At 36.4% G+C, this 22911-nt stretch overlaps 1 protein-coding gene across 1 annotated transcript in view; it reads left to right on the top strand.

The window, feature by feature from the left end:
• The first annotated feature begins 5816 nt into the window (after positions 1–5816).
• The window catches only part of ZFAND6 (zinc finger AN1-type containing 6), a 41357-nt gene continuing 24262 nt past the window's right edge, over positions 5817–22911 (top strand). Inside the window, exons 1-2 of the mRNA XM_027851468.1 lie at positions 5817–5900; positions 18775–18908. The gene's annotated coding sequence lies outside the window, so the exon portion shown is untranslated. The remainder of the gene's footprint in view (positions 5901–18774; positions 18909–22911) is intronic.

Raw genomic sequence — 22911 nt, 5'->3', positions numbered from 1 at the left:
TAGGCTTAGCCATTTAAAGAATGTTCTGTACAAATTTAGGACAGATATTTTTTGGTTTATCAGTGAAGACGGATAGTAAAAGTCAAACATGTATTTGAAATTCATAAGATTTTAATAAGTATTACTGAAGCTCATAAGAGCTTAAAAACAAATCTTTTCACAACTTACCTATTTAAAAGAGTCACATAACATTCTTATGAGATTTTAGCTTATGTCTTTCAGTGCTGTAAATCGAATACCTGTATATGTACAATATAACTTAGATTATAAAGAAACTTTTGGAATATTATGAGTGGACCTGTGCATTTGGTCACCTTTTATAGCACAGCAGGTATGTCAGATGCTGCAGTATAAAGTAGTACTTGATTCTGATTTCATGATTCTGATTTATTTCAATTAGATGACACATTTAGTATGAAAGAGATGAGAAAAAAATTTTTTTTTCCGATAAAATGGGGAAAAAAACCTCCTAAATCTAATTAAAAATCCCGATGGCAAATACTGAATACATAAGACAGAACTAGAAACCAAGAGGCTTGGGGTCTCCTTCCAGCTCTATTTACGCTGATAAGCTCCCTTATCTCTAAAATGAAGGAGTGGAACTAGATCTTTTGAGAACCTCTCTGGTTGAGGCTCATTTAGCAACAAGTTGAGGCAGTAAGAAGTAGTGTGGTGGTATGGATAGAGTGCAGGACCTGGAGTTAATGAGACCTGAGTTCAAATCCAGCCTCAGACACTTAATAGCTGTGTGACCCTGGGGAAGTCCCTTAATCTTTTCTTAGCCTTAGTTTCCTTATCTGTGAAAGGGGGATAATGATAGCATCCATCTCACAGAGTTTGTTGCGAGGATCAAATGAGATAATAATTGTAAAGTATTTTGCAAACTGTAAAGCTCTGTGTAAATGTTAGCAGTTATTTTTCACTATCATCACTCAGATGGAGAAAACATGAATGCCAAACAAAAGGCAAACAGATTCTTATAGGCAATTGCTATAACTAGAGAAATCTCTTCCTCATCTTGGAGATATTGGTATTCTTGTCCATCAGTGTGGCGTCAGAGGCAAACTGCCTCTTTTTGTGATATTAATAGGAAATGCTGGATTTGGAGATAAAGGCCTTGAGTTTCAATCCCACATTGATTATTTAGTAAGCTTGTGACATTGGACAAAATTATTTAACTTCTTTGGATCTCAGTTTCCTCATTTCCAAAATGAAGACCCTGGACTAGATCTTTGAAGTCCCTTATAACTTTGACAATTTCCTAATCTAGAACACAACTTTATTATACCATTCAAGAATAATATGAAAAGAAAAACAGATCAGAACATCTTGACCCAAAACTTGGCTTCAGCTGGTTGATCTAACTGACTGTGTGTGTGTGTGTGTGTGTATAATACTGTTTACTGTTTGAATAAATGAAACTATTGTAAGATTTAGTGCCAAAATAATTAAAGTCAAGTTGTTGCCACTATGATTTAAAACTCTACTGTACTTTAAATATTTAAATCTCTTGTTATTGCTATATAAACTCCTGCCTCCCCTTCATTTCCTCACCCCCCAAAAAAAGAATATTGGGAAGTTTCTTTGGAGAGTGGAGGAGAGCAGAATGAATTGAAGACTATATTTTTCTTTAATATGTACTGTTAAAGATATTATAATACCAAAATATTAGGCATAAAGAAAGAAAAGTAGAAAAGGAAATGTTATGTTGTTATTATAGGGTACTTACCAAATTTGCAGTATGAGCAGTATGAAGTTAAGTGTTTGAAATTCAGAACCCTTTTTTACTTGTAGAAACTACATGAATGATATGGTTAGGATTCCAAGGCAACCCAACACCCACCCCCCCAACCTATTTAACTTATAAGGTACCTTATAAAACTTGCCATTTTATAGCATGAATTGTTCAGGGAAATGTATTCCAAGCCTTAGTACGGCATATCTCTGACCACCGTCTCTCTCATCCCCTCAACCCCACTCAGGGTAGGAAATTGATTCTTTTCCTGTCCATAGCATGCAAACATACACACACCAGCAAGGGCAGGTGGAATGGGAACTTCATGCTTCCCCGTGATGGAGAATCTGGGATTTTTGGTTCTAGGTCTAGTACTTACTTTGATGATGAGGTCTTGCAGAAGTCAGGGACTTTCTGTGTTAAATAACTTAAATAAATGTCCTTTAGGAAAATAAGAGAGATGATCTGCTTATTTTAATATTCACACAAAGCTGGGGAGTGGGGGGGAGATAGGAGCAATTATGGAGAGGGTTGAATTAACTGCCTTGTGAAAAGCTTCTGGTGGAATGTGTTTCTTCTTGGGTTTTTTTTTTTTAAGGGTGCTCACAACAGATTATTTTTTAATGAATATAAATAGTGATGAAACTGTTCCTTAAAATTTTAGAATTTTTTAGAATGTTCATAATGAATTTTAACTGTTTCAAATCTTTCATATTAAATGTGTTACAGGAATGAAACTGAAGTCTGCTGCAATAAAACACTGAAGGCTTTAAAATGTTTTCTTGCATAAAACTCAAACTTTAAGTAGCTGCTTATGAGGATAGGGAAGTCAGGAAGCTAATGTCTGTCTCAAGATACAGGACAGCTGTTTGTTCATCAATCTCAACTGTGTGAGTAGAGCCTTAAGCCTGTAACTCTGCTTAATTGGACATAGTGAATAAATTTTTTTTGTTTGTGTGAAACTGTAGTTAAATCAACATGATTAAATATTTTAGAAAACTTGCTCTTCTTCCCTTCCCCCTGCCCCCTCCCAACCCTGCCATGGGTAGGATATTGAGGATGAAATGGATAGTGATAGTTTTAAAGAGTAATAGAAAATTCTTGGCACAGGAATTATGAGCATTACAACTCGTAACTAAATTTCAAGTATGGCAATGTTTCTTCTTTTATACCAAAATTATTCTGAATTCATAGGGATTCTACCTCTTATAAAAATAACCCAAATCGTACATACATGATTGATTTTTCACTTAGCTTATGCTCCAAACAAAATTGACTGACTTAAAACATGTGTGTGTGTGTGTGTGTGTGTGTGTTTTGTATAGTTTATATCTTAAAATATATGTATACACGTATATACTGACACATGACAGTGAAAAATAGGACTTAGGGTAATAATAGGTCACATTCCAATTTGGAGCAATATTCTGAAAAGAAGGTTGATCCGAGACAAATTACCTTTAAACTTAATCTGGAAAGATTTTTCTGTATGATTCATGCTTAAAATTCTACAAATAAATGTGAATCTGAGTTCTAGTGCTAAAATTTGAGAAGACATAGAAAGTACTTTTGTATCACTACTTTCTCTAGTTTTTCAAGTTTCTTGATGACCTGCCTGTATGTAGTCCACTTTTTTTTACACTTAATTTTAATTTTATTTTTTCTCAATTACATGCAAACAAAATTTTTTAACTTTCATTTTTTAAAATTTTGAGTTCCAAATTCTCCTCCCTCTCCCCCCTCCTTGAGAAGATAAGAAATTTGATATAGGTTATACATATGTAGTCATGTAAAACGTTTCCATATTAGCCATGTAGCAAAAGAAAAAAGGAATAATAAATAAACTTTGATTTAATCTGCTTTCATACACCATCAGTTCTTTCTGTGGAGATGGATAGTATTTTTCATCATAAGTCCTTCAGAATTGATATGGATCATCGTATTGCTGAGAATAGCTAAATAGCTAAATCATTTACAGTTGATCATCATACAGTGATGCTACATCAGTATATGTAATTCTTCCCAGGTTTTACTGAAACCATCCTGCTTCTCATTTCTTAGAACACAGTAGTATTCCATCAAATCATGTATCATAACTTAATTCAGCCATTCCCCAACTGATGGGTATCCCTTTTATTTCCAGTTCTTTACCACCATAAAAAGAGCTACTATAAATATTGTTGTGGATACAGATTCTTTTCTTTTTTTCTTTGATTTCTTTGAGATACAGATCTAGTAGTGATGTTGCTGGATCAAAGAGTATGCAGTTTTTATAGCCCTTTGGGCGTGGTTCCAAACTACTCTCTAGAATGGTTGGATCAGTTCACAAGCTCCATCATTAGTGTCCCTATTTTTCCACATCCCCTCCAATATTTGTCATTTTTGTTTTCTGTCATATTAGCCAATCTGATAGGTGTGAGGTGGGACCTCAGAGTTGTTTTAATTTGCATTTCTCTAATCAGTAGTGATTCAGAGCCATTTCTTCATATGACTATAGATAGTTTTGATTTCTTCTGCCTGTTCATAGCCTTTACCATTTAACAATTGGGGAGTAACTTGTATTCATATAAATTTGACTCAGTTCTCTATATATTTGAGAAATGATGCCTTTATTAGAGAAACCTGTTATAAAATTCCCCTCTCCTCAGTTTCCTGCTTTCCTTCTAATCTTGACTGCATTGAGTTTTGTTTGTGCAAAAACTTTTTAATGTAATGTAATCAAATTATCCATTTTACATCCCATAATGTTTTCTTTCTCTTCTTTGGTCAGCAGTCTACTTTTAGAAAGGTTACTTATTTTTTTCTTTCACTTGAATAATTTTGACATTTACTGTAAAGTCAAAAGAATTTGCTTTGCTGTTATTTTAATAGCTATCAAATTACTGTGGTTTCACTTCTTGTATATGTTATTGTTTGAGTCAGATTGTATGCCACTATACAAAACTATAAAACTGGAAAAGGGATTTAAAAATGTTTCAAAATTAGTTTTGGTTGCCAGAATTAATTTAAGATTTCTCTTCCTCCCCAGAGTTTGATAGAGACAACATATAATAAGACCTAGAGGAAAAACAGGAATGCATTTGAATGTATTTCTTTGTTTCTTGTGTGTGTGTGTGTGTATGTATAAGTTTTTTTTTTTTGGCAAGGCAAATGACTTGCTTAGTCACACAACTAGTAAGTGTCAAGTGTCTGGTCTGAGATCACATTTGAACTCAGGTCCTCCTGACTCCAGGGCCAGTGCTCTGTTACTGTACCACCTAGCTGCCCCATTGAATGTATTTCTTTCTGGAGCTTCTGTGATTCGCTACTGGTTTCAAGGAGACATTCCAGTATCATGATGTCACAAGTTTTAGGGCTGGGAGGTACTTTAGACATCACCTGATCAGAGTACTTTCATTCTGGTGGCACTGTTACTTGGAGTTGTACAAATCAGCTTTTTTAATATGACTCTTACTGACCTTGGCAGTATCAGAGCCATTACGACCCCACTGTCCCAGTCTATTACATGTTTGCTTCAGATGTTCTCTCTGGGCTGTGTTTCATATAATGGCTAGCGTACCAGACCTGGAGTCAGAGGAAGACTTAGTGAGTTCAACTCTTATCTCAGACACTTATTAGCTGGGTGACCCTGCGCAAGTCACTTAAACCTATTACCTTATCTTCATCTGTAAAATGAGCTGGAGAAGGAAATGGCAAACCATTCCATTATCTTTGCCAAGAAAACCCCAAATGGGGTCACAAAGAGTTAGACATGACTGAAATGACTAAACAACAACAAAAGAACCCAGGCTTCTAACATGATCCCTTCATTTTACCAAGAAAGAAACTGAGACTCAGAGATGAAGTGAAAAAGGTTGAACATTAATTATAGGAAAATTCTGGGACTAAAACCAAGGTCTTCTGTCTCTCAGACTTGTGTGTTCTTGCTTTATAAGAGATGACTGATGTGCTGAATAGAGAGCCGGCCTTTGTGTCAGGAAGACCTGTGTTCAAATATCATTTATATCCATATTGGCTGTACGACTCTGGGCAAGCCATTTGATTCCTCAGGGCCCCCAAACATTCTCTTAAAACTCTTAAGTTGCAGATCCAGCTGTGGATCTACATTGATGGAGAGAAGAAGCTCTCACTAGAAGCTCCTTCCAAAGATCAAATCACAAGTGGTGTAAGTATATACCCACATACATATAAAGTATTTTAAAATAGTTACATTAAAAACTCTCATTTATTTCCAGGAATTGATTAAGCTAGTTACATTTTAACTTTTTAAAGTTTGTTTATGGTTTTGCTAATTTGAAAGTAGTATTTGTTCAATTCCCTTGTCTTAAGTTACAGAAACATTTACTTTTAAAGTTATAAGAACTTTAAGTTCTTATTTTGTGGCTTTTTACATGGAATCATTTTTTCTTTAATATACAGTCTTGGGTATTTGTAGGTTTTTACAGTAGAGTGGTAGATATGTATGTTAGTATGTTAGTTGGCAAGCTACGTAGTTCAGTGGCTAGATCAAGGGACTGGAAGTCAGAGACACCTGAGTTTAGTGTGGCCTCAGACACTTAATAGCTGTTTGACTCTGGGCAACTTATTTTGCCAAAGATGAGGATAATAATATCACCTACCTCCTAAAGTTGTAAGGATCTAATGAGATAATAATTATAAAGCACTTAGTACAATACCTGGCACATAGTAAGCACTATGTAGATGTTGCTGTTATGGGACTATTTTAGATTTAGAGCTATCTTCAGTTCTTTTTTTTTCCTGAATAGTTTCCTAAATACTAGGTTTTCTTCACAGTTGTCCTGTGAATATTTATATTCTAAATGATTAGTCTTAAGTCATGGAGAAGTTCACTTGTTTATTCACTGGTCTCTTCATACATAATGTTTATACACAACTTGATAAATGCTTGTTTTAATTTAAACCACCCCGAAAGAAATAATTATAGTCAGCAATATATATTATATGTAATAAATGTGCTACATCATATATGTCATTATAATCTAATATATAATTTATATTACATATTATAATATGTGTAATATGTTATATTACGTAGCTTTGTAAACAGGTTAAAAGTTAGAAGTTTGTGTGATAACTAAATTTGGAATTGATGTCAGCTGCATTTTGGTGACGTTTTAAAAAACTGCGTTTTTCAGAGGAAATAGGCATGCATAGCTGTATATTTTTAAAACCAAGAACTTAAATATAATTCTTCAATTAGTTTCTGTATCAGCAAGTACAATGGGTTTATTTTTTCTTTTATCAGCTACATTTGAATTTCATGACAGGAAATGCCTAATGGAAGCAATAGGAAAATGAGAGTCAGTTTCTGATCCTATTTTTACCATAAACTAGCTGTTGTGACCTTGAGAAATTCACTTTTCACTTTCCCCTATGTGTAAACTAAAGGAGTTAGACTAAAGCCCTAAGACCTTTCCAACTCTGAAAATTCTGTAATGACTTAGATAATTTAGATATGCCCTTCAAGTGTTTAAGAGACAGGAAAAGAGTCCTTTTAAACAAATGTATGAAAGGAGTATGAGTTTAGCATTTCCTTTGACGTGAAAGTAGTGAAACAAAGTAAGAAGTTGGAGGGTATATATCTGGATTAGATGGATTTTTTAAATTTTTTTTTTTTTTTGTCTGAGTGTGCAGGCTAGATGGAAGTGTTGGGTATCCTAAATCTTTTTGGTCCAGTTATAATATTATGTGACACAAAAATAAGGATCAAGGTCATCCCTTATGTATACATTTGGAGAAATCCTTTCTCTTGGAATATAATTCCATTATGTTTTACTGGACAGAAACAGTATACTTTAAAAGTCCAGTGTCTCTTTCCAAGCAAAGACATTGTGCAGGAAAATCAACAGACGGGTTGAAAATAGTTACAGGCCCTGCAAATGATGACAGTTTCAAACCAGTCTTTATATGCAGAGAGGAGAACACTATTGGTGATCTAAGTGATCCTACTTGTTGAGCTTATGGTCATTAATTCAATTCAGTAAACATTTATTAAGTATCTGTGATATGCCAGTCGCTGTGCTAAGCACTGGGGATACAAAAAGGCAAAAGACAGCCACTGCTCTTAAGGAGTTTAAAATCTAATGGGGAAGACGAATATGAACCTGTATTTTATTTATATGTATATGTGTGTGTGTGTGTGTGTGTGTGTGTATGTGTATATATATGTAACTCAAGCTATATACAGGATAAATAGAAAATAATTAACAGAGGGAAGACATTAGCATAAAAAGTGTTATGTGGTATAAACAAATGAATAGTGTCTTTGAGCGAACACCAAATATTTAAGGAGGAATTAGAGCCCACAAAGTTGGTTTCATCCAGTGAGGCTAACGATATTTGGCTCTTTGAGTGTCTGAACTTTGGAGTTTGTTTCAGAATCTTCGAAATATAGGTTTAAAATAATTAAATATTTGTCGAACATTTAACAAGTTTCTATCAGTATGTGATGTGAGAAATGTGAGGAATTACAAAATATGGTCTTTGCCCTTAGAATTTTATAATCTAACTGGGGAGACAGGTTGTAGGCTTTTGAAACAATTAGAGAATAACTAAGTATATTTTATAAGCTATACATGCAAAAGCAATTCAGATAGAGGAGAAATCAATAGATAACTAGAAGGTAAAAATAGGAAGGAGGCTGTAGCAACAGTGGGAGCCAAGGCTTGTGGTCAAGAATGGACATGGTAATGTCAGAGTGACATGACTGACCAGAAAGAGTTTATATTAAGATGTTACACTTTTAGACTTTATTATAGAAATTATTTAGATTTTTATTATAGGAAATTATATTATTATAGAAAGTTAAATAATTATAGCAAATAACTTTGGACCATAATAATGGAGAGCATTAAAAACTATGTATAGAAGTTGAGTTTTAGTGTAATTGGTAATAGGGAATTACATAATTCTTTGAGCAGAAAGTGATGAAAATAGCTTTAGAATGTATAAGGCAGAGGTATATAGAATGGATTGCAGCATGAAGAAAGGGGGAGAGACTTACTAAGTGTATTGCTATAATCTGTATGAAGTGAAGAGGGCCTATATATCAGGTTGCTAGTTGTAGTTACAAAGAAGAAAGGATGAAGGAAAAAAAATGAGTAGACCTTAGTGACAGAATGGATATAGAGGACGAAAAGGGAGAGAAAAAGAATCAGAAGTGATGCCAAGATTTCCAGCCTGGAAGGCTGGTGAGATCATTGTAGAGATATTAATGTGTTTGTAAAGAGACACTAGTTTAAGGGAGAGCACTGAGCATAGTATCTCATGCCTAGCACAGAGCAGTGCACATAATGGACACTTAGTTTTTTGTGGGGGATGGGAGGGTATCTGGATTGAATAATGAGATTTGTTTTGTACATGTCCTGAAGAAGATGAGATGTTTTACTGATTAGCTTTATACAGTAGCAGATAAATCTCTTTCTAGGGGCTAGAGGAACAGAGATGTATTGAGCAGAAGAAGGGGTTGGGAATTATGAGGGAACTTATTTTGTGGGTAGTCTCAGTCTTTTCTAGAAACTGGAGAATGAGGACATTTATAGAAAGTGAGGGTATTGGGCATTTAAGGAATTTAGAGTAATTCTTAGATTGCTGTATATGTATTCAACCCTCCAAAACAATTAAATACATGTATAAGAATTGCTGATTCTTAGCAAGAGCCAGCTTTAATGTGTAATTGACTACTTCTTTACATAAGAGCAGAATTGGAGAAATCATATTGGTAAGATTGAGGATTTGATACAGTGGCTCCATGCAAAGTCAGGGGGTGAGGAAGGACTGTATGGCCAGATGGTCCAAAGTACTAGGGACAATGATACTAAGATAGTTGGCCTTGGAGTACAAAGACAATCCGTTGTAATTGTGAGAGGGTTAATAAAACGGATAAATTAAGAAAGAGTGAAAATATCTTTGAAGGTAAATAGATATGGAGAGGGGCATGAGATAGAATCAGGAAAATGCAGGAGGCAAGAGAAAGAGGACAAAAACAAGCAATGTGGTTGTGATGGAAGAGAGAGCACTAAATTTCAGAGATCCAAGGAGGATGATAAGTCGTAATGATGAATTTTGAGGGTATAATTAAGTTATTGTGCGGCTTTAGAGGTCTGTGAAGTAGAGGATGGTGAAAGGACCCTGTGGTCACATCAGCATGTATGCTGAAATTTCTAGAAATAGTAGTAAGATACAGGGTAGAGGAAAGAAAAACCTTCGAGCCAAGTGTTAAGAGTCATGTAGGGAAGAAATTAATGACGCCTCAGAAGCAGTGATAATTTCAATCAGTAGTGTGGTAGATAATGATCACGTGCATAGATGGCTGTATAGAATCAAAAATATCTCCACACTTCTGTTGCTAAAAAATTAACGTACCTAATATAACTCAGGCTCTATCCTGTGCAGCTCCTTCTGGGCTCTTGTTGTTTTCTTCAATGTGAACTTACTTCAAAAAAAGATAGGGGGAAGAGATCAGCTTCTGCCTCTTCCCACCCCCCTCCTGCCCCAGTGGATTTCCTCTTCCAGCACAGTGGTAGAGCTATAGGATACTTCTCTATAATTGAGTCTCTTTTTTTTTTTGGTCTTTCAGAGGAAGCGGGGAGTGCTCAAGTTCTGTGCCCTTCAACTTTACCTTCCTGAGCTCTTTTTCTTTTCTTTTCCAAGAATGTGCAATAACTTTAGGCTACTCTCATGCTGTCTTCGGATTTTTCTATCCACGTATCCCACCCAAGGCCTATGTTTTCCTCTGAAGTTTTCCCACATTTCACAATGCCTATTACACCTCTTTCCTATACCTTCATTAAAACCCTGATTAATAATAATAACTAGCATTTATATAGTACTTTGTGCCAGGCACTATGCTAAGTGCTTTATAAATATCTCATTTGGTCCTCACAATATTCTTATATCTCCATTTTTATAGGTGAGGAAACTGAGGCAAACAGAGGAGTTACTGGCCCAAGTTCACACAGCTAGTAAGTGTCTGAGATTTGAACTCAGGTCTTCTGATTCCAGGCCTGCTGCTCTATCTACTTTCCACCTAGCCAGCTGCCTATAGATTATGTCAGTACTATTGGTCTTAGTTTGATGTGAGGGAAAGTATTCTGATTAAATTTATTTTGCTTGGCGTTTATGTGTAAAACACTGTGTCAAGTGCCAAGGATATAAATAGAAAAGTCAGAAGACCCTTGTTCTCAAGGACCTCACATTTTAATGTATTGTCTATACATGGAAAGTTTCAGCTGCAAATTAGGTACAAGGTTCTTGGGGTGCAGTGGCAAAACCAGATGGTAATGCCTCTTCTTTAATGTCATTTCCACAGATAAAAGCATATCAAGTTTCTGATCTGGTGTTGAGTCATCTTTACAATGTGAAGGACTTTGACAAGAACTTTCTTTTCTTCCAAATGTTCTTGTATTCAAAGTTCTGAGTTGTCTCCATCAGAGTCTGAGAGAAGATGGTGAAGGTAGAAGTGGTGGTAACATCTTCACTCTCTTACTCTTTTACTTGATTTTCTTGGAGGTTGGGATATGTGATTCAGTAAGTCTCTCCACTCTGAGTTACCTGTTTCCTACACTAAAATAGATATGACATGTTTATGAATATTGTATCTATAATATAATTTATGTTCATTAGTAGATAGAGAGCTGACCGGGGAGCTAGGAAGACTGAGTTCTATTTCCCCCCAGATGCATACTAGTTTTGAACCTGGTCAAGTCTCTTAACTTCACAATGCTGTAGGCAATTCTCTGAGCTTTTAAGCTTTTTTAAGCTTTTTTGTATCGTGCACTCCCTCTTTTAGTCTGATGAAGTCTATGGATCCCCTCTCACAAAAAAAAAATAAAAAAAAAATAGACGTGACAGTCAACCACAGCCTTTTGTTAAACACTTACAATGTGCCAAGGACTGTGCAGGAATATAGAAATAAGCAGAAAGACTATCCCTGCACTCAAGGAGCTTACATTCTAATGGAGAAAGATAATACATAAAAGAAAGCTAGAAATCAGGTGGTGGCATTGTGGGCAGAAGATAGCCTTGTGGTAGAGAAAATCCAGAGGATCAGGGTTGGAGCCTGGGGAAGGAATGAAGACATTGTTGGCCAGGGTGCCTCCCTTAAAATGGAAGATCTGGGAGGAACTAGCCAATCTGAGGAAGGGACTACAGGGGTAGAGAGTGTGTGATGTCCAGGGATGAAGTGACCTTTGACTTGAGGAGGATAGTGCCACCTTTTTCCCTTGGCTCCCAACCTTGAGTAATTGGTCTCCAGGTTGAGCTCTGTTGTATTGGGCTGATTTGAATATTAAGAACAAGTAGGAGAAGGGTAATACTTACATGGAAAGGGGTAATGGGAGATATATCAATTTCTATTTTTTTATTTTGTTTTAACACATTTTATTGTATCTTATGTTTTTATATAATCATCATTTCCTATTATATCACTCCTTTACATCCTCCCAGAGAGCACTGTCAGAAAAAATGAATGAAAAAATATGGAAAGGGGAAAAAATTCAGCAAAACTAACCATAATATTGAAATATCTGAAGTTAAATACAGTGTCCCACACCCATAGTCCCTACTTTTATAAAGAAGCTTTGGAGGGAATGTCTTCCACATCTCTTCTTTGGGGTCAAGATTAGCCATAATTTTGCAGCATTCAGTTGCAATTTTTTTTATTCTCTGTGTTTATGTTTCTGTTATTCTTGTGTATGTAGTCTTCCTGGTTCTCTTTATTTCACTTACTATCAATTTATATAAATCTTTTCCATGCTTCTAGTATTGTCTTTATGAGGAAAAATTGAATTCAAATGGCTTTTTTGATCAAGAAAGTAATTTGACATGTTGGTTTTGAAAAATTCAATTTGTCCAACATTTATTAAGCACGTACTGTTAGTTCAGTGTGTTGTACTAGGCCCTAATAATACAAAGACAAATAGATAATGATCCCTACCCTGAAAGAATTTAACATTTTATCGGAGGGACACAACAAGTACACAGACAGTACCGTACAAGATAATTGAACAAAGGAGTGAACACTAACAGTTGAGGGGAGAGGATGAGATGGGTATCAGAAACGAATTCTGAGAGGAGATGATGAGTGTATTACATCAGATTGGCAGAAAGTTAGTGAAAATCTGTGGAGGTGGGAGATGGAATGAGCCAAATTCAGAGAGTAGCTAACTATCCAATTTGGCTAGAACATAAAGTGAATGAAGGGGGAAGTAAAGGGAAGTAATAAGGTTATGATGATGCCATTGACAGAAATAGGGAGTTTGAAGAGAGTTGGGGGATTAGAAGAGAAAAATGTTGATACGTATTTTGGAAAGAACTTGTTATATGTTTTGAGACAAAAGTGGCTTAGGTAGCCTACTTTGTGAGATTCTGTGTATGTAGAAACAGATGTAAAATAGTTTTGGATTTCATGTTGGCATGTTGGATATTGGATGTTTTCTAGATTCTACTTATTAAATGGACTCCAAAAAGCTTTTCTATAATAATCAAAGGTACCTGAAAGGAACATCATATCATTAGTTCTCTGTATTCTACAACCATATACTTTTTGTGCTAAAAGGGTACTTACAAAGTCAAATTTGATGGATTCAGTGGTATACATTACTTAAATATCAAGGTGCTTAATAAAATTTGCCATTCAACACAGGAGGAACTGTCCTTAAATAATCTGATATTTTAACTTTATTAGAATTTGGTTATTATTTCACTGACTTTAAAAAAAAAAAAAGGCCCCAGTATTTTCATGATTGTTTTGGGAAGACTGGCAAAATAGAAAAGGAAATTCTTTTGTATCTTTACCATTGAACTTTATATGGAATTACTCGCATGCCATTTTGAAGGCTTATTGCATTAATTTGGGGGGAACGTATTGGAAACCATTCCTTATGCTGTCAGTCAGTAAAGGTTTCTCCCCATGTTCCCCAAGTAGAAGCCTTATTTAAGAATGTCTACTAACAATAATTGTTGGCTGTGTGGGTGGGAATTGCTGTTACATAGCCGACTGTCTTTGTAGTCTGTATACTTGTTCAAATTTTTTACAATTTGTGGTTGCATTGTATATTTACAGCAACTGTTACTGTAAATCTGCACCTTGTGATTGTTACCTTTGTCAGCCGTGTTATATAACAGACCTGTCCATCACTGAACTATTGGCTAATATTGATACAAGTTTTCACAGAGACACAAATGTGAGTTCTTTAAAATATTTCTCTGGCTCCCTTGCTTTTCATGGGCTGCCTTGAGCTCACCAAAGAACATCTGTTCTACTTGAGACGTGTCCTGCTTTAGTTCTTCTGTAACACCTCCGGTCTAAAGAATCTTTTGTAGTAGTAGTACTGGCTTACATTTACAGAATTTTGTACTTTCTCATTTCATCCTGAACATGATCTTATGAAGTAGATAGTGCAAGTATTATCCCTATTTTACAAGTAGAAGAAACTGCGATTAGAAAGGTAAAATGATTTGCCCAAAGTCGCAGTAGTTGGTGACAAGCCTGGGGTTCCAAATCTAGTTCCAAATCTAATGCTCTTTGCATTGTATTGTGCTGTCAAACCTGCTGCTTTCCAGAATTTTATTTTTAGTCATCATGACCTGTTTATGACAAACGACTCAAGGCTTCAGGCTTTGCTGAAGACTTTGCATAAAAAGTTGGACACAAACGCTTCTTTTTTTCCTAACAGCAACATTTGGATATAATTTTAAAGTCTACAAAACACCTTAATCATAATACTCTGGTGAGTTAGGTAGCATATATTTATCCTTGTTTTATAGCTGAAAATCCTGGGGCTCCAAGAAGTGAATAGACTATAGGAAAAATTTCACACACAAATGGATTAAAAATGTAGAGCATGATATGCATTTGGATGGAAATCTTATACAACTGGTTGGTTAATATATATATCTTGGATACATACCTCAAATGAATAATATGCTTGTTCCAGGAAAGAAGAAAGTAAGCTAGGTTGAAATTGGAGAATGATGTAATACTTTCAAAGACCTCAGACTTCTTTATGAAACAAAAACCCATCTTCTTAACACCATTGTTCTTCCCGTAATGCTACATGGCTTGAAAATAGAATAATGCAATCTTTGAAGAGATACACATAATGGCTGTAGACTACAGAATTTTACCAAAGGTCAATTTTCATGTGAGGGGTAGAATTTTAAAAGTACCATGCAAGAGAAATATTGCAGGAAAAGAAAGTGGTCTGTCAGTGTAGCAAGAGGAAAGGCTAGTAGATAAACAGACCGTATGTTGCATGGGTACATGGGTCGTCAGCATGTAGTGATAAGAGGTCTAGATGAAGGGACCCAGCATGGGGGGGTGTATAAAAGAGGCATTTGTGAGAGAAAGTGTTAATGCCCCTCAAAAAGTTACCTGGTATACTTTTTGCATATTCTTGTATTAAAAACTGCATGTATGTGTTGTATTCCCCAGTAGACTCTAAGCTCTTTGAAGGCAGTAAACTTTTCATTTTTGTCTTTGTATTTCCCCAATCGACAAACATTTATGAATTCTGAACGTGCTAGCCACTATACCGGGTGCTGGAAATACAGATATTAAAAAATGTAAGCTACACTTGAAGAGTTTACATTCCATTGGGACAGATAACATCAATGAAAGATAGTTAAGGAGAGAAGGTATTGAAACTTCTTAATTGGGATGGGCAGGAGCTTAGCAGGTCAGGAATGATTTGAGGAGATGGTATTCCTTGAGCTGAATCTTGAAACCTGGGATTCAAAGCAGCATTCCAGGACCAGGGGACAACCTGGAAAGGCACAGAAATTGAGGTTGATGGAATGTCTTGTGTGGAGAACATGAAGGCCATTTTGGTGTGCTATAGAGTGCTGGAATGGAAGTGCTACATAATCAGGCTGAAAGGGTGGGTTCTGTCTGGTTTTGAAGGGTTTTAAGTGTTAAACAGAAGAGTTTGTGTCCGAGAGGGAGCTGCTGGAATTGGAGGAGAGGAGTGACATAGTCTGACCTCTGTTTCGTAAAAATCACTTTTGTAGCTCTGAAAGATGAATTCGAGAAGAAAGAGACCTGAGGCAGAGAATGAAGAAATAAGCTATTGCCATAGGCCAGTGGAGAGGTGTTGCTAGAGTTGTGGAGGTAGAAACGATAAGATTCTGCAGTTGAATGGATATGGAAAGAAGGAGGAATGAGGAGTAAGGGAAAATGTTGTGAGGTTTAAAACCTGAGTGACTGAAAGGATGCTGGTATCCTTGACAGAAATAGTTAAAAAGATGGGTGGATTTGGGGAGTTGAGCAGGTAGAATAAGTTTCATTTGGGCCATGTTTAGTTTGAGTTGATGACAGACCATTCAGTTTTAAAAGTCTAATAGGCAATTTATACTATGGGACTGAATCTTAGGAGAGAGACTAGAGCAGGATATATAGATCCAGCAGCCTTTTGGCTATATAAGTCATCATTATCACCTTGGGGACCTGATGAGGTCACCACAAGAGAAGAGAAGACCTGAACCATAGTATTGGGGAACACCTATTGGGTTAATTAAGCTTAAAACTGCACTAAACTTTTGGGACACTATATGAACTTCTTACAGGAAAACAAGCCGTAATAGGAAAAGGAGTTTTAAGGAAGATGGGCAGGGTGGGGAGGGGTGGGGGGAAGAAAAGCACTGGCTGAAAAAAGCACAAACTAAGGGGAAATCAGTTGGGGAATGGCTGAACGATTTATATGAATGTAATGGAATATTACTTTGCTGTTAAGAAACAGTGAAAGACATGTATGACTTTAGAGAACCTTGAGCAATATTTAACTGATGCATAGCAAAGTGAGCTGAATGAGAACAGTTTATATAAAAACAAACTGTGGTAAAGGAAAACAACTTTAAAGACTTAGGAAGCTTGTCACTAGGGGCAGTGACCAACCTTGTCTCCAGAAGACTTGGGATTAATTTTGTTATCTATTTCCTGACAGAAAAATTATGAACTCCAGGTGCAAAAAGAGATACATGTGTGGACATGGCTAACGTGTGACTTCTTTTGCTTCATTATGGCTGTTTGTTACAGTGTGTTTTCTTTTGCTTTTCCTTTAGATTTTTAATTGGAGGGGGAGGGTAATTGTCATGATGCCCAGAAAAAGAATGACCACTGAAACATTTTCAGAAATGCACAGAAGAAAATAGAAGGAATTCAGAAGGAAGCATAACTAGTATAGTTTAGAAAGTAATGTATAATTTTGTACTTTTTGAAAAGCACATAGTTTAAAATGGAGACTCACAGTTTCTATATAATACAATAATCTGAATCTGAGAAGCTTACTGGACATTACAGTTGGAAATGTCTGATAGGCAGTTGGTGATAAGAGTATTAGAATTCAAGAGAGAGACTGAATGTATAGATCTGGGAATTATCTACATAGAGATGGTATTTGAATTCATGGGAGCCAGTGAGAGAAAAGGAGGAGAGGGCCCCTGTACAGAGCCTTGAGACATGCATAGTTATTGGTTGAAGGTCTACTCAAAGAGACTGAGAAGAAGCAGATAGGTAGGAAAACCAGAAGATAAGAGTCCTGAAAATCTAGAGGAAACAGTATCTAAGTGGAGAATGTAGTTTACAGTGTCAGATGCTACAAAGTGGTCAAAAAAGAAAAAATGAAAATTAAGAAAAGGTCACTGGATTTGGCAGCTAAGAGATCATTGGTAACTTTGTAGAGAAAACCACATCTTATTGCCATTATTTTTATAAATTGAAGTGATGCTGGCCTATATGCTTTGCTATTAGAAAAATTGACTTTATTGTTAAATTGCTAGTCATAATCAATAATCAACAAGTGTTTAGTAATAGCTTTGTAAATGCTTGTTAATTGATTACTTCCATTTGGCACCTTGTGTGTAAGCGGTACCAAATAATCCATTTATCTTTTTTTGGATGACACAGTAACTATGGAATCTTTTCTGGTCTTATTCTTTTGCATAGTAAATATTTTCTTATGTTGTTGTTGTTGAGTTTTTTCAATCATATCTGTCTCTTTGTGACCCCATTTGGGATTTTCTTGGTAAAGATACTGGAGTGGGTTGCCATTTCCTTCTGTCAGCTCATTTTACAGGAGAGGGAACTAAGGCAAACAGGTTGAAGTGACTTTCCCAGGGTCACCCAACTAGTAAGTGTCTGAGGTTAGATTTGAACCCAGGAGGATGAATGGGGGGGGGGGGGGGCTAGGCAATGGGGTTAAGTGACTTACCCAGGGTCACACAGCTAGTAAGTGTTATGTGTCTAAGGCTGGATTTGAACTCGGGTCCTCCTGAATCCAAGGCCATTGCACCACCTAGCTCCCCCAGGAGGATGAATCTTCCTGATTTCAGGACCAGCACTTTCCTACTTCGCCATCTTAGCCACCTGTACTATTCCTATGTAGGCCTGCTTAAATAGTGAATGAAGTAAGTAATAATATTCCTAAGTTTCAGGTGCATTCGGTTTGGGGTTTTAGAAATCCCACAACTAATAGGTCACATGTTTGAGTTTTTCCCATGTTACGTGATAGATTGCACTAGGCTGTGTCAGAACTAACTGGGAACATGAGTGTCCCTTCTCCAGTACAGTCTTTTCTTTGTACCTTATTCGGCAGTAGGTAGCTGCTGTGTCCTTATATGTGGAATATGATATCAAGTATGGTGCTGTGGTCTTTGGGGTCTTTACTACAAACTTGATAGCAGGGTGGGGAAGGGAAAAGGAAGTTATTTTCGTAATTATAAAATGAAATTTTTGTTTTGTTTTTGTTTTGGCTAGGTAATGGGGTTAAGTGACTTGCCCAAGGTCACGCAGCTAGTTATGTGTCAAGTGTCTGAGACTGCATCCTTCTGACTCCAGGGCTGGTGCTCTATCCATTGTGCACCTAGCTGCCCCATAAAATGAGCTTTAATGTTCTCATGTACTTTATATGATTGTGGCCTAAGATTTGGGGAATGAGTTGATTATCACTGAGTAAGGGGGGGAAAATTGATGCATGAGTCTTCTACCCACGTCAGCCAGATGTAAATCTTTTGTCTTTCAGCCCAAGCTGCAGAAGGAAAGACAGCCTGACATAGGGAAGTGGGGACAGCTACATAGAGAGAGAACTGCAAAACATCCTCAGTACAGTAGCAGGCCTGTACTCCAAATCCAAAATCCCTATACTTTTTCACCAGAGTGAGTAACATCTTTCCCTCTTTTGTTAAAGCAAAGTATTTTTGTTTATCATTGTAATATTCCTTAGCTATTTCTATTACAGGTTTTCCTTTCTTTGACCTCCACAGATAATTTCTTGCCCTCTGGACCATCCTTCTTTTTCCCCGTAACACATCTGTCTCTGTGTGTCTCTCACTGTCTCTGTGACTCTCTCTCTATGTCTTTGTCTCTGTTTGTGTGTGTGTGTGTGTGTCTCTCTCTCTCTCTCTCTCTCTCTGCCTTTCTCTGCCCCTCTTTCTTCCTCTCTCCCCACTGTCCCATGTGAAACTTTAATACAAAATGAGTTGTTGGCAAACATCTGTGGTTATTTTCCTTTAAAGACATTATATTCTGCTCTCTTCTGGCTTCAAGAGGCTACTGCATATCACTCTATTAGTGAGTTGTCAAATAAGTCACTACTTAATTGGTTAATTTGTATTAGAAAAAAGTGAGTCCTATACGTAATAAACAGTGTGATTATGATCTTCAAATTTAAAGTAACTTCTAGTTTAGCTTTCCTCACATGCCTGCTACCAGTTTTCCCTTGTTCTCTGGAAGATCACAGTATAGAAAAGTCTGTTTGGATACCAAGTTGAAAAGAAGACATCACAAGGTATTCTAGTCTTATAATTAAGACAGTTTCCCATCCTATTTTCTCCAGGAAAAACCACAAGTAGTAGTAATGAAATCTGCATTTTTGACTGTTTGCCTACTGGTCAGTAATTCTTAGATAGACATCTACCTGTACAATTGAATTCTTAAGATATAAGCAGAGGAAGATGTGTTTGTTTTCTTTTGACTAATTTGTCTAAAGAGGAAAGGCTTTTGCTCTTAAATAAGATGAAAACTTAAATGTTTTTGGAATTGAAATAAAAAAGGATTTTATTTCAAACATGACATTAGCACTAATCTCATTTTTCATTCATTGAATATTAATGGAATACTTAAGATGGACAAACATGGTGGGAATTTCTTGGGGAATACAAAGGAAGTAAGTCTTGTTCTCAAGTATCTTATAATGTAATTGGAACAGTAAAATCTATATGCTTTCATTTAGCAAACATTTATTAAACACCTTTGTGGAGGGTATTCTGCAATCTGTAGAATTCTGCTTTCTGGAAATAGAAAATAAGAAAAATCTTTGCATTCACAGAACTTTTACTTTAATAGAAACATACAGATGTTAAATAACCATGCAATGTACATCATAAGGTGCCACACGTGAGTGGTATAGACTGCATGGGGTTTCGACCCGAAGTTTTAGAAGTTCTGAAGGGGTCTAGAGTGGAAAAAGTTTAAGAATACCTGGTAGATAACTTTTTTCAGATCTATGATTTCATCGATTTTTGAAGTACCCTCCATTGATGCAGATGAAAACTCATCTGTACCTGCTCATCCTGGGTAACTTTGGTCTACGTTTTCCTGTAAATTCGCCACTGTGGGTGAGGTGTCTTTCTTACCTTCACCTGATAACTACAAAACTAGATTGTGGGGGCAGCTAGGTGGCACCGGCCCTGGAGTCATTAAGACCTGAGTTCAAATGTGGCCTCTGATACTAGATACTTACTAGTTGTGTGACCCTGGGCAAGTCACTTAACCCCATTGCCTAGCAAAAAAATAAAATATGAGTGCACAACCATGACTGTTGGGATTCAGGTGGAGGATACCAGAATGAGCTTATGCTGTCAGGCATTGCCTCCTGGAAGTCAAGTGATGGGGATTTCAACTATACACTTAAAAAAAGGAAAGAAAGAAAGAAAGAATCCAAAGAATCTGAGCAGAGGCTTATATTAAGGAATGAGGATTTGGGTGTTCGGATAACAGTAATAAAACCAATCTGATTGGTGTTGCAGCATTTGCATTTGGAGCATAGGGGGAGATAAAAATTGGATAGATGAATTGATGTCAAATTAAAGAGCTCTGAATGCCAAACTAAGGAATGTTTAAATTTTATCTTGACATTTGGGCTCCATTGGCAGGTTTTTGAGTAGGGGAATAAATGACATGATAATGAATGTTTTGGAAGTTTTATCTGTGTAAGTAAGATGTATAGAATGGATTTAAGCAAGGTGAAGCTGAAGATAGGAAAACCAGTGATGGCATCAATTGATAGTGTGTTAGACTATAGTAATAGTCATTCTAGACATAGGTGGGGGGATGACTTCAAGGAAAAATTGCTAGAAACTGGAGATCGCAAAGAGAAGTAGCTATAGTTGAAAGGTATTTGCATACCCATTGTCATTTTTCCTATGTTCCTCTTGAAAGTACATGGCATGTGGAGTCAGGAAGAGGGATTGAATCTCAGCTCTGCTGTTTATTTCCTGTGTGACTTTGAGCAAGACATTTAATCTCCCTGGGCCTTGGTTTTCTCCTTTGTAAAATGAGGGAGTTGTACCCTCAAGGAGACCTCCAAGGTCCCTTCAAGCTCTGTATTTGTGATTTAAAATTTTAAAGCATTTTTTGTAAAGACATTTGAATTTTCCTTCTAATATAATCCTAAATCATAATTGAAATGAGCTAATGGTCATGACTCAAGAAATAAAAAAGTTAGAGTAGCAACAAATTTAACAAGCATTTATTTTCTTCAGAGTTCTAAATTCTTTTAAGCTATAAAATCACCTTAGCAGAATAAATACAGTCTTTTAACATGGAGTTTGGAAAGAAGAATATATTTTAAAATTTACAGGAGTGATGATTACTGAATCATATTATCCCTTCATTTTATGGCTGGGCAAATTAAGGCCCAGAGATATTAAGGGACTTAGCCATGTGTCTTTGTTCTCTTGATTTCTAATCTCTTCCATGCTGATGAGTCATTGGCTTTTTTTTTCCCTTATTACTTGTCATTGTTCTTTTCCTTATCTTTTTTTCCCTGAGCTTTTGTAGCTATAAATACTAGGGAAAAAATTGGACTTGAGGTTTCATTTATATAGGAAACTTCCTCTTTTAATAAGTGGAAACCTCTGCATTTTTGCCTAGAGCAAGGGTGGTGTCAGATTTATAGAAATGTATACTGCTGGCTATATATTGACTTAGAAAACCACATATTAATATTATCTATATTTCATTATCTTTTTAAATATTTTGTTAAACATTTCTCAGTTATATTTTAATCTGGTTTGGGCCGCTCTTGGAAGTGTTGTGGGCTGTGTGTGACTGCAGCTGCATGGACGTAGCAGCTATAGGACCTAGAGATTCAGTGGCTTGTCCAGCCTTGCACTGCAAGATTGGTCAGGCAGAAATTGAACCTTAGTCGTATGGATCTAAAGCCAGCTCTCTATCTACTTCACCACCCTGCTGCTTAAATATAACAGGATTGCAATTAAGGATTTAAGTTCCCTTCTTATTCTCCTTTACCTAACTTCCTCCTTGGAAATGCCAGACTAAATTTCTTTGACATGATTAGTCATCCACCAAATGGTTACAACATGGGAAATGTGTTCTTTTCCTCCTTCCACCTCCTACACTATCCCTTCACCGAGGTAGCCTGGTTTATGCTTAGGGGCTTGTAAATACCATGCAAGGTATTAGTCTGCTTGTAATTTCCATCCTCATTACTTATTAAGCTGCTTATTAATCTATGTAATTTTTCCCTACTTTATGTCCTCCCCCCCCAAAAAAAAGCTTAGAAAAGATCTTTTAAGTTACCAAAATTAGAGTTATAGCCCTCTGTCCCTTCACCTAGCACAAAAGAATAAACTCTGAGGCAGGCATTATCAGTGGGGCCACATTTCAGCCTCTGGTGAGAGAAGGCCAAGACCTTTCCCCTTAGAACATTATCTTTCTCTGGACATTTGAAAGTAAAGAAGTCAAGTCAAACCAAGAGAAAGAGTTCAACCACCAAAGGAAAAGGCTGAGACTGAGGCCTTTTAAAGGATGTCCCTAGTTTTGGTTTTGTACCTGCAGCCTAGTTAAGAGGCTACTGTTTAACCACATGGTCAACCGTCTGGAACCAGTTACAGAATATCCAGATGTGCTCCAGAGT

Source organism: Vombatus ursinus, unplaced genomic scaffold (assembly GCF_900497805.2).
Source record: "Vombatus ursinus unplaced genomic scaffold, bare-nosed wombat genome assembly UNPS02009205.1, whole genome shotgun sequence".
NCBI classification, from domain to species: domain Eukaryota; kingdom Metazoa; phylum Chordata; class Mammalia; order Diprotodontia; family Vombatidae; genus Vombatus; species Vombatus ursinus.
Note: the sequence above shows the minus strand (reverse complement) of the source record. Positions and strands in the feature narration are given on the sequence as shown.